This window comes from Mirounga angustirostris, unplaced genomic scaffold (assembly GCF_029215605.1).
Source record: "Mirounga angustirostris isolate CCGP_5_RB_7025 unplaced genomic scaffold, mMirAng1.0.hap1 SCAF_13, whole genome shotgun sequence".
Taxonomy (NCBI): domain Eukaryota; kingdom Metazoa; phylum Chordata; class Mammalia; order Carnivora; family Phocidae; genus Mirounga; species Mirounga angustirostris.
This window is the reverse complement of record NW_026991721.1, coordinates 3689797-3701877: the sequence shown is the minus strand read 5'-3', so window position 1 is coordinate 3701877 and position 12081 is coordinate 3689797.

Here is a 12081-nt window from a genome sequence, read left to right as displayed (position 1 = left end):
GAGTGAGTTGTGAATTCCTGAAGCAGAAGGTGACGGACTAGGAGCCAGAAACACACAAGCTGGTTCCAGCTCAGGCAGGACCTGTTAAGTGACCTTGGACAAGACACCACCCCTCCCTGGGGCCTCAGTTTACCCAACTGGGAAAAGAGGAGGAGTCTAGGTCCACACTGTCCACAGAGCTGTGTGTGTGGTGAATGAACACTCAGAATGTGGCCATCATGAGTGAGGGACAAAAGCTTCATCCTACTTCATTTTAGTTAATTAAAACTTAGATTCAAAAACAACTGACCAAGGGGTATCTGGGTTGCTCATTCGGTTGAGCATCTGACTTCTGCTCGGGTCATGATCTGGGGGTCCTTCCTTAGGCTCTGTGCTCAGCTGGGAGCCTGCTTCTCCCTCTCCTTCTGCCCCTCCCCCTGCTCGTGCTCTCTCTCTCTCAAATAAGTAAATAAAATCTTTTTAAAAACTGACTCATTTCGTTATTGGAAAACATCTATGAATATCTGGAACAACCTGGGCGTGTGAATCTACTTTTCAGCCGTAGGTTTTATGAGACCTAAACACAGTATACCCAAAGAAAACGTCACATCCAGATTGAGATGCTCGATAAGCAAAGTGCACACACCAGGTTTTGGAGATTTAGTGGCAGAAAAGAACGTAAAGTGGCTTATCAATATTTTTTATATCAAAACATAGTGAAATGATGCTATTTGGGGGATGTACCAAGTTACATAAAATATATTATTAAATTAGTTTCACCTGTTTCTCTTTCCTTGTTTGAATGTGGCTGCTGGAAAATAGAAAAATAACCTCATTCCCACTGGACAGAACGAGTCTGGATCTGTGGTTCTGCACAGTCAACCACCGACTCCTGCCATGTCCAAGATGCAAAACTACTGGCGTCAGGGCCGAGCGCTAGCCGTTGAGCCTCCTCTGCTCAATCTACACCTGGCTGCGTAACAAATAGCCCGGCCCGCAGGGGCACACGTTGACCCTGTGCTCTCAGTGTCTGAGGGTCAGGAGCACGGACAGGACACGGTGGACATGGCTTATCTCTTCCTCACAATGTCTGGGAGACCAGGAGGCCGAGGGCACCTGGACAGCTGGACGTGGAATCGCCTGGGGCCCCTTGCAGGTGTGGCGGTGTGGGGGCTGGGGGTGGTCGCTGGGCTCAGTTGGGTCTGTCGGGGGGGTGTCCCCAGGGCGAGCACTGTAAGAGAAGTAGGCAGGGATGCAACACGTTTCCTGGTTTTTTTTCACTTTATTGAGTAATAACTGAACAAGGTAATGGTATATATTTAAAGTGTACAATGTGATGATTTGATAGACACATACATGTGGGCAGAGCCCCAAGATCAACACAAGGCACACACACATCACTTGGGAGTTAACCCTTGCTCTGGGTGGTAGGATCGACATGCAGTAAAATGGCCACTGTAGTCCACCGAGCTGCACGGCTGATCCCAAACCGCATGCCAGCCCTGCCCATCTCTGGGTGAGCGGACAGAGACCCTGCCTCCCAGCGGGAAGCTTGTCAAAGACCTTTCCACCGTGTCTACACCTCTAGGATGCCTGTTCTCTGAGGGCCAGCTGCAGGGGCCACGTGCACCCGGCATCTCCCTGCTAGGGCCACGGGAGCCAACAAGACGGGCTTCCCAGGCCCCCAGGGACATGCGAGAGTCTCCCACGCCACCACCCCTGCCTTGGCTGTCAGGGCATCCCGAGTGCCCTCCCGGACAGTGACGCCAAGCACTGGTCCTGAGAGCTTCAGGCAGTGATCACCCTCAGTGATCTCCTTAGGTGTCAGCCCCTCCATTCGACAGAAGAGGAAACGGAGCCTCCGAAAGTGAAGTGACTTGCCCAAGGTCGCTCGGCCACAGAGGGGAGGTGCCAGGATCTGAAGCCAACCATGTGACCGCAAAGCCAGCACTCATAACCACAGGGCTCTGCCTCCATCCAACCACAAGGCAGCCCAGAAACCCCCAGACACACATCAAAACCATCGTCATGGAAACAGCGCGCGTGGGCCGAGTGCCCGGAAGGGACCAGGCACAGCACCAGACCCTCCTCCCACAGTATGTCATTCCGCTCCTCAACTGCCATGCCCGCTTAGAGCAGGAGCCTGAAGCGGAGCCAGGCTCCGGAGCCCAGGCTTCCCGGCCAGGGTTAGAACCCGGACCACCGGATCCGGACCCCGAGCTTCATCACTAGGTGGTCCTGCGTCAACATCCAGCAAACAGACGAACACAAAGTGACCATCCTAAGGCTAGTTCATTCATGCTTCAGACACGTTGCGGGCACCAGCCATTCACAGCTCCCTATTGGGGTGAGTGCTCCTGGGGTCCACCGTGCAGACCAGAAACTGAGGCACAGAGAATCTAACTCATTGGCTTCAGGTCCCACCTATGTGTGTTTCTGCACGAGCCCTGCGCTGCTTGGAGGCCAGCACAGCAGAAAGGGAAAGAGCTTTATCTTGCTCTTGTGTCTTGCTTGCCCACGCAGTCTTGAGTCCATCTGGCTGGCCCGCCTCTGGGCTCCCTCGTCCTGGTCAGGCTGCCTGAGCTCCCCTGGACCTGGGCTAGACGCCCGCCAGGTGCCCCTCTGCCTGGACACTTCTGGCCAGAGTAGCCCACTGCTGCATCCCCGTGGGCAGCTGCAGAACGAAGGGCAGGTGAGGAGCCAGCTGGGCTGGGGGGGATGCGCCTGCAGTCGACCCCCCAAACCTTGAGACAGCAGCCCTGCTCAATGTCGTCCTTAAGAGACTCGGGTCACAGGCCAGTCCTCCCACCGAAAGGGAATAGTCCTCCTGGGAGAGGGGCCTCCTTTCAGCGGCTGAGCCTGAGAAGGCTTCGCCATTAAGAGCCCTCGTGAGGAGCATTACCTTCCCACTGCCCCTGGCCTCCCCTTTGTTGCGATTCCCACTTAAAATATCAAAGCTGCGGGGCCACAATGCCCCACTGAAAGCTGAGTCACCCAGGTTTTGTGACACCACCAAATCCCTCCTGCCGGCTTGCTCCGAGCCCCGGGCTCCTAGCGCCAGATGAAAAGGAAATCCCCAGCCCTGGGTGGGACGGGGAGGCCTGGCGAGGCCCAGCGCCACATAAAGGGGCCTTGTTCCCAAATCAAAAGGTCCTGAACAAAAAGGAGTGGGAAGAAAGGGCCGGGGGCGGGGGGCCAGCTGCAGTCTGGCGCACCTTGAGCGGCACGGTGCCCGGCCGGCAGGGGCAGCCCCCCCCCTACTGCTCCCCTGGCAGCCTGGGCCTTTCCAGAACCCCTGCCGTGGGAGGAAGAGCAGGACGGGGTGGGGTCCCACCCGGAGCCAAGTGGAAGGAGCGCCCACGGGCAGCCGGCCACCAGCTTGCTGCCAGCAAACAGAGAGCCAGGAGGGTCTGGGCTGCAAAGGAGGCCATGCCCTCCAGCAGAGCTGACCCTGAGCCTCTGTCCAGTGCACACCCAGCGCTGCACCTGCGGAACCAGCAGGAGCCACCTGCCCCGGGGGCTGGACTCTTAAAGAAGCGTCCCAGTGTGGCCTCCCATGTAGAAACCATCTGAGAGTCTCCAGCTGCCGGCCTGCCCTATGGATTTCAGATTTTCTAGGCCCACAGTCACATGATCCAATGCCTGGATAAATCGAGGAGATACTTATGTATAGGTAGAATATGTATATATAACAATATAAATATATATGTATATACCCTGGCATGATGGGGTCCGGTTCTTGCGTCATTAGCACAGGTATTTCTCTTAGCCATCGACACACGGCCACTGGACTGATGCGTTCCCAGAGTCGGGCTATGGCTCCCAGCCTGGGGACGAATGTATGCTTTTGCCACTTTGTGGCTTCCCTCACGCTCACCAACAGGCGGCCCCCATAAGGCCCTAGGAAGCCCCAGGTCCATGTGTCCACAAGCAGGTGCTCAGTCTCTGACGCTCAGGACAGAGCATCTTTTCAGATAAGAGAGGATGATCCCACAGAAGCCTTCCTATTCTTGACTAGTCCCATCTTCCACCCAGAGTTGGGTCCACCACACAGTGCTGAGTGCTCAGCCCTGCATTAGACGGACCCCCCAAACCAGAAGGCAGATGCCCGGAGTCAGATAGACCTGAGTTCCAGGCCTTGTCCTGCCACTTACCAGCTGAGCGGCCTTGGGCAACTCCTTACCCTCTATGGCTTCAGTTTCTCGTCTATAAAAAGGGGGTGATGACAACATCCACCTCATAGGCTGTCATCAGGATCGATGAGTTAATCCTGAGGATGAGGAAGATGATGGTGATGATGATTCGAGTGTCTAGCCTATTGTACGTCCTCAGAGAAGTATAGCTGTTGTTAATGGTGAGCAGAAGATGGGCTGCAAGACAAGCCTGACTTTCAGGGAGGGGACCCCGAGAGGAGCAGCAACAGGATCCTCGCTCAGGAGGGCCCAGGGGGGCTTCGCTGGCCCAGAAGTGAGCTCAGAGGGGATGGGGAATTGGGTGGCCACCCTGCAGCACCCGATGGCAAAGACCGCTTGCACCTCGAGGGCACATACAGCTGGGCCGAGGAAGATGCAGGCTACCCTTCTGGGTCCTGAGTGGATGCAGGCTTTGCTCCTTCCTCCGTTCACTGCTCCTGCAGAGCTAGAAGCTCACCCTCCCGTATCCTGAGTCCTGTGTGGCCGGGAGCAGCCTAGAGCCCCGGTCCCATGTTGGAAGGTGCTGATCATGCTGCGGGGGCGGCTCTGTGAGCTCGCACCTTTAGCAGAAAACCAACTTCATAGCCAGCACTCTCAAGTAGGCTTCACCAACCTGGCCTCCACTGCTCCCTGGGAGTCATTTTTTGTTTTGTAAATTGCCTTTCTGAAAGCCACCTTGGCAGGCTTTGATGTGGCCCTTTGATAACTGGGCTCACCAATAGGCAGCCCTGCACAGAGTGCCTGGCTTTGAAGCAGGGAGCCTTCTCATCCCAACTGCCTTGGGGGCAGGGGAGGGGACAGGGGGAAAGGGCTGTCTATGAAGCAATTGGCATGGAGGCTCCATCAACACTGGGGTGAAGCCAGGGCTTCGACATCCTATGGGTCACAGGGTGGATGGCAGCTGAGGCTGGAACCACACAGAAGGAACCTGGCAGGGGCCTGCGGAGTTTGCCTCTGAGTCCCAGCCCTTTTTGGCCATATGCCTCTGGCAGATCACTTACCCTTCGTGAGCCTCTCGGTTTCCTCAATTTAGAGATGGAGGTGGAGAGAGACAGCAGTACCTCCTGACACCATGGCAGTGAGGATCAATCGAGGTGATTTCATAGAGTGCCTGGTATACAGTAGGTGCTCAGGATGAGCTGGGATGACGATGGTGATGATGATGATTGTGGTAGTGGTGAAGGTGCTGATGGTGATGGTGGTGATGGTGAAAGTGGTGATGATGATGGTGATGATGGTGGTGATGTTGATGGTGGTGATGATGGTGGTGATGATGATGATGGTGATGATGATGGTGATGTTGATGGTGGTGATGATGGTGATGATGATGGTGATGATGATGATGGTGATGATGATGGTGATGTTGATGGTGGTGATGATGGTGGTGGTGATGATGGTGATGATGGTGAAAGTGGCGATGATTATGGTGATGATGATGGTGGTGATGGTGATGATGGTGATGGTGGCGGTGATGATGGTGATGTTGGTGGTGATGGTGATGATGATGGTGGTGAGGAAGGTGAAGGTGGTGATGGTGATGATGGTGATGATGATGGTGATGATGATGATGGTGATGATGATGGTGATGATGGTGAAAGTGGCGATGATTATGGTGATGATGATGGTGGTGATGGTGATGATGGTGATGGTGGTGATGGTGATGATGGTGATGACAATGATGGTGGTGATGGATGATGTGATTGTTGATGATGAAGAGGAAGCTAATATCGATGAGAGTGGGGAAGATGATGATAATGATGAAGATGGTGAAGAAGTTAATGGTGATGGTGGTGAACATGGAGAACAACTGGTTTAATCCCTAAGCGAACTCCTGAGATTCATGAGTGCACAGAATTAGATGACTTGTGTGTGTGGAGTCTGCCAGTTGCCTCCTCCATGTCCCTTCCTCTTTCTTTGGTAATGGAAGCCCTGTAAGGTGGTGTGGCCAATGGGATGTGAGCAGAAGATATTGGGTGGGGCTTTTAAGAAACCGTTTTTACCCTTCCTTCTGTTTCCTTCCCTGCCTGGGATGCCAACAGGATGGCCAGAGCTGGAGGGGCCATCTTAGATCATGAGGCCGTGAGAAAGGCTGAGGGGCAAGGGGCAGAAAGATAGAAAGGGCCAGAGTCCCTGATGACCACAGAATATCACAACAGTGTCAGAACACTCCCCTATGCTACAGAAATGAAGCCCCTGCCCTTTGGAACATTCACGCTGCTTGAGAGAGATGGGAAATAAGGCAATAAACCTGCAAATATGTTCAAGTCAGGTGGTGATAAAGCCAAGGAACAGGATAGAGAATGACCAGGTTGTGTTGCTTTAGAAGGAGTACAGGTGACCACTAAGTCTTGTGTAAGAGGTTAGAGGGAGCCACTAGGGGTGGCCATGGGGAGGGGCAGTGCACCAGAGGGGAGAAGGGCCTTGGAAATGTGCCTCGTGTTCCCAGGGTTCGGGGAGCTGGGGTTATGTGAACATTGGGGTATGTATGGAATTGCATGTGTCCCCTCAATACATATGCCCATGTCCCAATTCCTGGAACCTGTGACTGTTACTTTATATGACAAAAAGTGTGATTAAAGGAAGGATCTTGAGATTAGAAGTTTCTCCTGGATTATCTGGGTGGCCCTAAGTGCAAACATATATGTCCTTATAAAGGAGACAGAGGATAGCCAGAGAGGAGGCAGAGATGGGAGGGATGTGGCCACAAGCCCAGACTGCAGGCATCTACCCTAAACTGGATGAGGCAGGAAAGACCCTCCCATCGAGTCGAGCCTCTTGGCAGGGGTGGGGTGGGTGGGGCACGACCCTGGCCGCACCTTGAATTTGGCCTTCTGGCATTGAACTGTGAGAGAATACATTCCTGTTGTTTCCAGCCCCCCCAGTTTGTGGTCACTTGTTACGGCAACCCCAGGAAACTAGCACAGGGTGAGTGGTGGGCACTGAGGTCAGAGACTGAGGCTGGAGTAATCACTCAGGGCCTAGTAAGCCACCCCAGGGACTCTGCACCTCATTCTGGGTGTGAGGAGAAGCCCTGGGGGATCCAGAGCAGGGCATGGTGGGATCCAGTGTGCATTTTATTTTTTTAATTTTTATTTTTTAAAGATTTTATTTATTTATTCATAAGAGACAGAGAGAGAGAGAGGCAGAGGGAGAAGCAGGCTCCCCGCCGAGGAGGGAGCTCGATGCAGGACTCGATCCCAGGACCCTGGGACCATGACCCAAGCCGAAGGCAGATGCTTAACCATGTGAGCCACCCAGGCGCCCCCAGTGTGCATTTTAAAGGACAGCTCTGGCTTTCTGGTCTCTAGGAGGGTGGGAGGAAACTGGCTAAGAGGCAACTGCAATCATCCAGGTACAGGAAGGGCCCTGCCCCAGTGCAGCCCCACATGCAACCGACAGTTGCCTTCAGTGTTCGGAGTGCTCTGGAGGCAGCCACAGGGTGTGGCTGGGCCCCTCTGACCAAACGAACAGACAAAATGTGCTTTTAATGGGGAACAAGAGGCCATGTGCCCTCGGGGCAGAGACGCAGTTGTGTGTAAATATTTAGAAAACTGGGTGTGATGTGTTCATATAAAAAAATTCACTTCCTTTCCTTTGAATGCTTCTTTGAATGACAAAGTGAAAACACCCAATTGTTTGTACACCAAGGTAGAGGGCAGGTGGGTCAATGACTTCCAGGGGCTGAGGCAGAGGAGACAGAAGGGGAGACTTCCACCAGGTGCCTCCATCAGGTGACAGAAGAACCTGGGCTCAGTTGATCCTGACGAGGCACAGTCACCAATCCAAAGGCCAGCTGCTGAGTCGTGGGATCCACAGGGAAATGCTCTTGTTGATCAAGTGGAATCACAGAACTTTGCAGCTGGGTGAGGAGGCAAATCCATCTCACCTAAGATGAGCTTGCAGAAGGGACTGTTTTTCTCAAAGTGCCTGCCCCATGTCACCCCTTCTCTGTTCTTCACCTGTCCAATCCCTGGCTCTAGGTGAGCAGATACCCAAGGTGGGTGCAGTATTCAGTGGCCCTAGGCTGTGAATGCAAGTGGACTTTCCTTGGGCCACCCAAGAGCAGGAGCAAATCTGCCCACCAAGCGGGAAAACCCTGGGACATCTAGCAAGGGGGGTTCACAGAGCTGGAGAGCACAGGGCCGGGCCTGCAGGCCACCCTGGGCCTCAGGAATGTGGCGGCAGCGCTCCCTACAGTGGGGGAGCTTTTAAGGGCACCGAGGAGCTCCACCCACCCAGACTGCATTCAGCCTCGCCCCAAGCTTGCACATCCAAGGCCACCACCTCCATGGTGCACCTCCCCAGACTGCCCCACGACTCAGCACTCACATGGCAGAAGGAGAGAGCAGACACCCACACATGCTGGACACGTACTCTGCACTGGGGGCTTTTATGTTTTGTATCATGTAATTCTCACCACACCCTGAGAGACCGGAGTTCCCGAGCGCCTCCTTCTGGGGGAGAGAAAGCTGAGACTTGGAGAAGTGGAGACTTGTCCAGACTCACACCAGCCTGTCCTTATACCACACCGCCTCTCCCAGGCTCATCTCACTCTCCAAGTATATTCATCGGATGCTGCTTGGCACCCAGCCCCATTCCAAACACAGCAGATATCACAGTGAATGTCATAGATGCAAAGCCCTGCTTCCCGAGGGAGGCTTCTGGTGCAGAAATGCTCTGATTCTCGAGCACAAGTACGTTCGGTTTAAAAATCACCAAAGTCTACTCTCATCATCTGTGCATTGACCATAGTTAAAGAAAAACATTTTTTAATATAGGTGGCATATTCTGGTGTGTGTGTGTAGGGTGGGGCAATAACCAAGATGTGGTGGGCTGAACTGAGGCCCCCAGAGATATCCAGGTCCTAATCTCTGAAACCTGTGAGTGTGGCCCTGGGTGGTGAAGGGACCATACAGATGGGATTAAGTTAGAAGTATGGAGATGGTGAGATTATCTTGGATGATCCAGGTGGGCCCTAAATATAACCACACTCTCCTTATAAGGAGAGGAAGCAGGAGATGTGGCATTGGAAGCAGAGGTCATGTTGAGGCAGGGAAAAAGTCATGACCAAGGGATGGGGTGCCCTTCAGAACAGGAAAAGCCAGGAACAGACATCCCCGGGAGCCTCCAGCAGAGACCAGCCCTGCCCACGCCTGACTCTAGTCCCATGAAACTAACTTTGAACTTCTGGCTTCCAGAACTGGAAGAGAAGAGATTTCTGTGGGTTCAAGCCACCAAGTTTGTGATGATTTGTTACAGTGGCAACAAGAAGCTAATACACAAGATAATTCAATACAATATATAACATGACATGCTGTCCTAGTTCAGGCTACTGTAAGAAAATGTCACCGACCAGACAGCTTAAACAACAGACATTTATTTCCCATGTTTCTGGAGGCTGGGAATCCAAGATCAAGGTGCAGGTGGATTTGGTTTCTGGCGAAGGCCCTCCTCCTGGCTTGCAGACGGACCCCTTCCTCACTGTGTCCTCACGTGGCCTTTCCTCGGTGTGTGCACATGGAGAGAGGTCGCTCTCCCTCTCTTCTTCTTCCTGTGAGGGCACTGACCCGTCATGAGGGTCCCACTCTCATTAGTAACGTCCTAAACCTACTTACCTCCCAAAGGCTGGGGGCTGAGACAGCACAGCATTGATGACAAGTGGAGGGGGGCTGGTGACAAGTGAGCAGACTCAGATTGCATGGTCTTTTTCCCAGGACAAGTATTTTTTTATTTTTGGAATAATCTCCAACTTAGAAAAAAGTTGCCAGTACTTTACCATGAACTTCTCTGTTTGTGGAACTGTTGAAAGTTGCTAATGTGATGGCTCAGCAGCCCTGAATGTTCTAGTGCATATTTCTCACCAACAAGGACCTTCTCCTACGTTCTCACAACCAAACTCTCAAAATCAAGAGGTTGGCACTGACCTATCCCTACGCCATTCTGGCTTCACCCACCGGCTCCAGCGTATCTTTCCAGCAAAGCATCTAGTTCAGAATCTTCGTCTCCCTCAGTCTGGAATGCTCCTCAGTCTTCCCCGGATGTTGTTGAAGGTCCAGGCCAGTTGTTTGGAAGAGTGTCTCTCAGGTTGGGTTTGTCTGATGTGTTCTCATGGGGACATTCAGGCAGGCCGTGCCGGTTTTCCCGGGGCCTCCTGGACTCGATGCCGAGTCCACCTGCAGCTGGTCCCTGGCTTGTGCTGCTCACCCTGAGCACTTGGCTAGGGTGTCCTCTGCCAGCCCTCCCCATTTCCACGATGCTCTTCCCTTCCGCACATTAATATGTTTGTTTACTTATGTATATCATCATGGACTCACGGCTTCTGAGTTCAGTCAATGAATTCTAACTCATGACTGTCATTGTGTATTGTGATCCTGTGTGTTCTGCCTCTGACCAGTGGGAGCCCCTCGAGCGCCCTGGACTTGTCCTCATCATCCTGTGGGCCCTTCCTTCCCTCTCTCCTGGGTGAGGTGCTCCAGGCTCACCCTGTGAGCGTCTGGGTGGCTCAGTCGGTTGAGCATCCAACTCTTGGTTTCAGCTCAGGTCAGGATCTCAGGGTCTGGAGATCGAGCCCCACGTCGGGCTCAGGGCTCAGCACAGAGTCTGCTTTGGATTTTCTCTCCATCTTCCTCTGTCCCTCCCCACAGCTTGTGCTCTCTCTTTCTCTCTCTCTCTAAAATAAATAAATAAATCTTTAAAAGCAATCTATGTGGCATGAACACTAGGCTTGGGAGAGTCAGGAAAAAGGCTGCCTTCTCCACCTGGCTCCGTCCTTGCTAAGCCTCAGCTTCCCCATCTCCAAAGTGGGGTCAAGTGGTGGTCCCAGCCTCGGTCACCAGACCACGGCCAGGATCAAGAGAGAGCCGCACGAAAATGCTCCGTGAACCATGAACTGGATGCCAGCAGCATCTTCTCAGAACTGCTGGAGGCACCAACAGCCATTGAGCTATGTGGAGTAGAAGGGGAACTTTCCAGGAGGACATGTGGGCTGCTCCCAGTGGAAGCCTCGGGAATCGGGCCACGGGGACTCTGGTCACGGTCCCCCATGCATCACTGCATCACTCACATTCTCCTTGCTCACTGCCAAAAATGATGCCCAAGCTGGCTCTGGGCCACTCACCAGGTCAACAGCCCCTTAGAGCTTGGCAACAGTCCTTGGCTACCAGTTCCAAATTCCCAGGAGAGGGAATGGGAGGCCCAGCTGGGACATTCACATATGGCCTTGTGGTCTGGGCCCACTCGGCTGGCCTGTGGGGGCTTGGAGGAAAGATTGGTAACCAGAGACCCAGGAAGGGGTTGGAATCAGGGTGGGCTTCCCGGAGGTGGTGAGACTTGAGCATAATGACATTTTTGGTCTGGAGGATCTGTGAGGGGAAGGGCAATGTCTTATTCAGTGTGGTGACCTCAGCGCCCAGGGCAAGGGTTGACACCGGGAAAGTACACGGCTACTATCTGATGAATGAATGAATGAATGAATGAATGAATGAATGAGTGAGTGAATGTCACCCACATGCCAGGCTGACCCAGCTGCAGTGGCTGGGTGTGCATGTGGAAGCCTCGCCTTAGGATGATCCTGAGGAAAGGAAGCTCCGAGATTTGAGGAACCGTCTGGCTGGGGACAGGAGACAGGTGAACGTCTCCATCCGTCCTGGGGGAGGGAGGCAGGGGAGTGGTCAGTGCTAACAGAGGGACTCTCAGGAACGGCAGAACCAGCAGCCAAAGAGGGGAGTCGGAAGCGGTGGGGTCAGGGGAGGCTCTGTGCCGTCGGGGTCGTTGACAGACCTGGGGCCCTCCAACCCCGCACGTTGCAAAGAGAGACTGGCCCCTGGCCGACTCCTGCGGGACGCAGCAGGGGGCCCCAGAATGGCCTCCCCACCGGAGTGACCGTGCACAGCTGGGACCTGCAGCCACG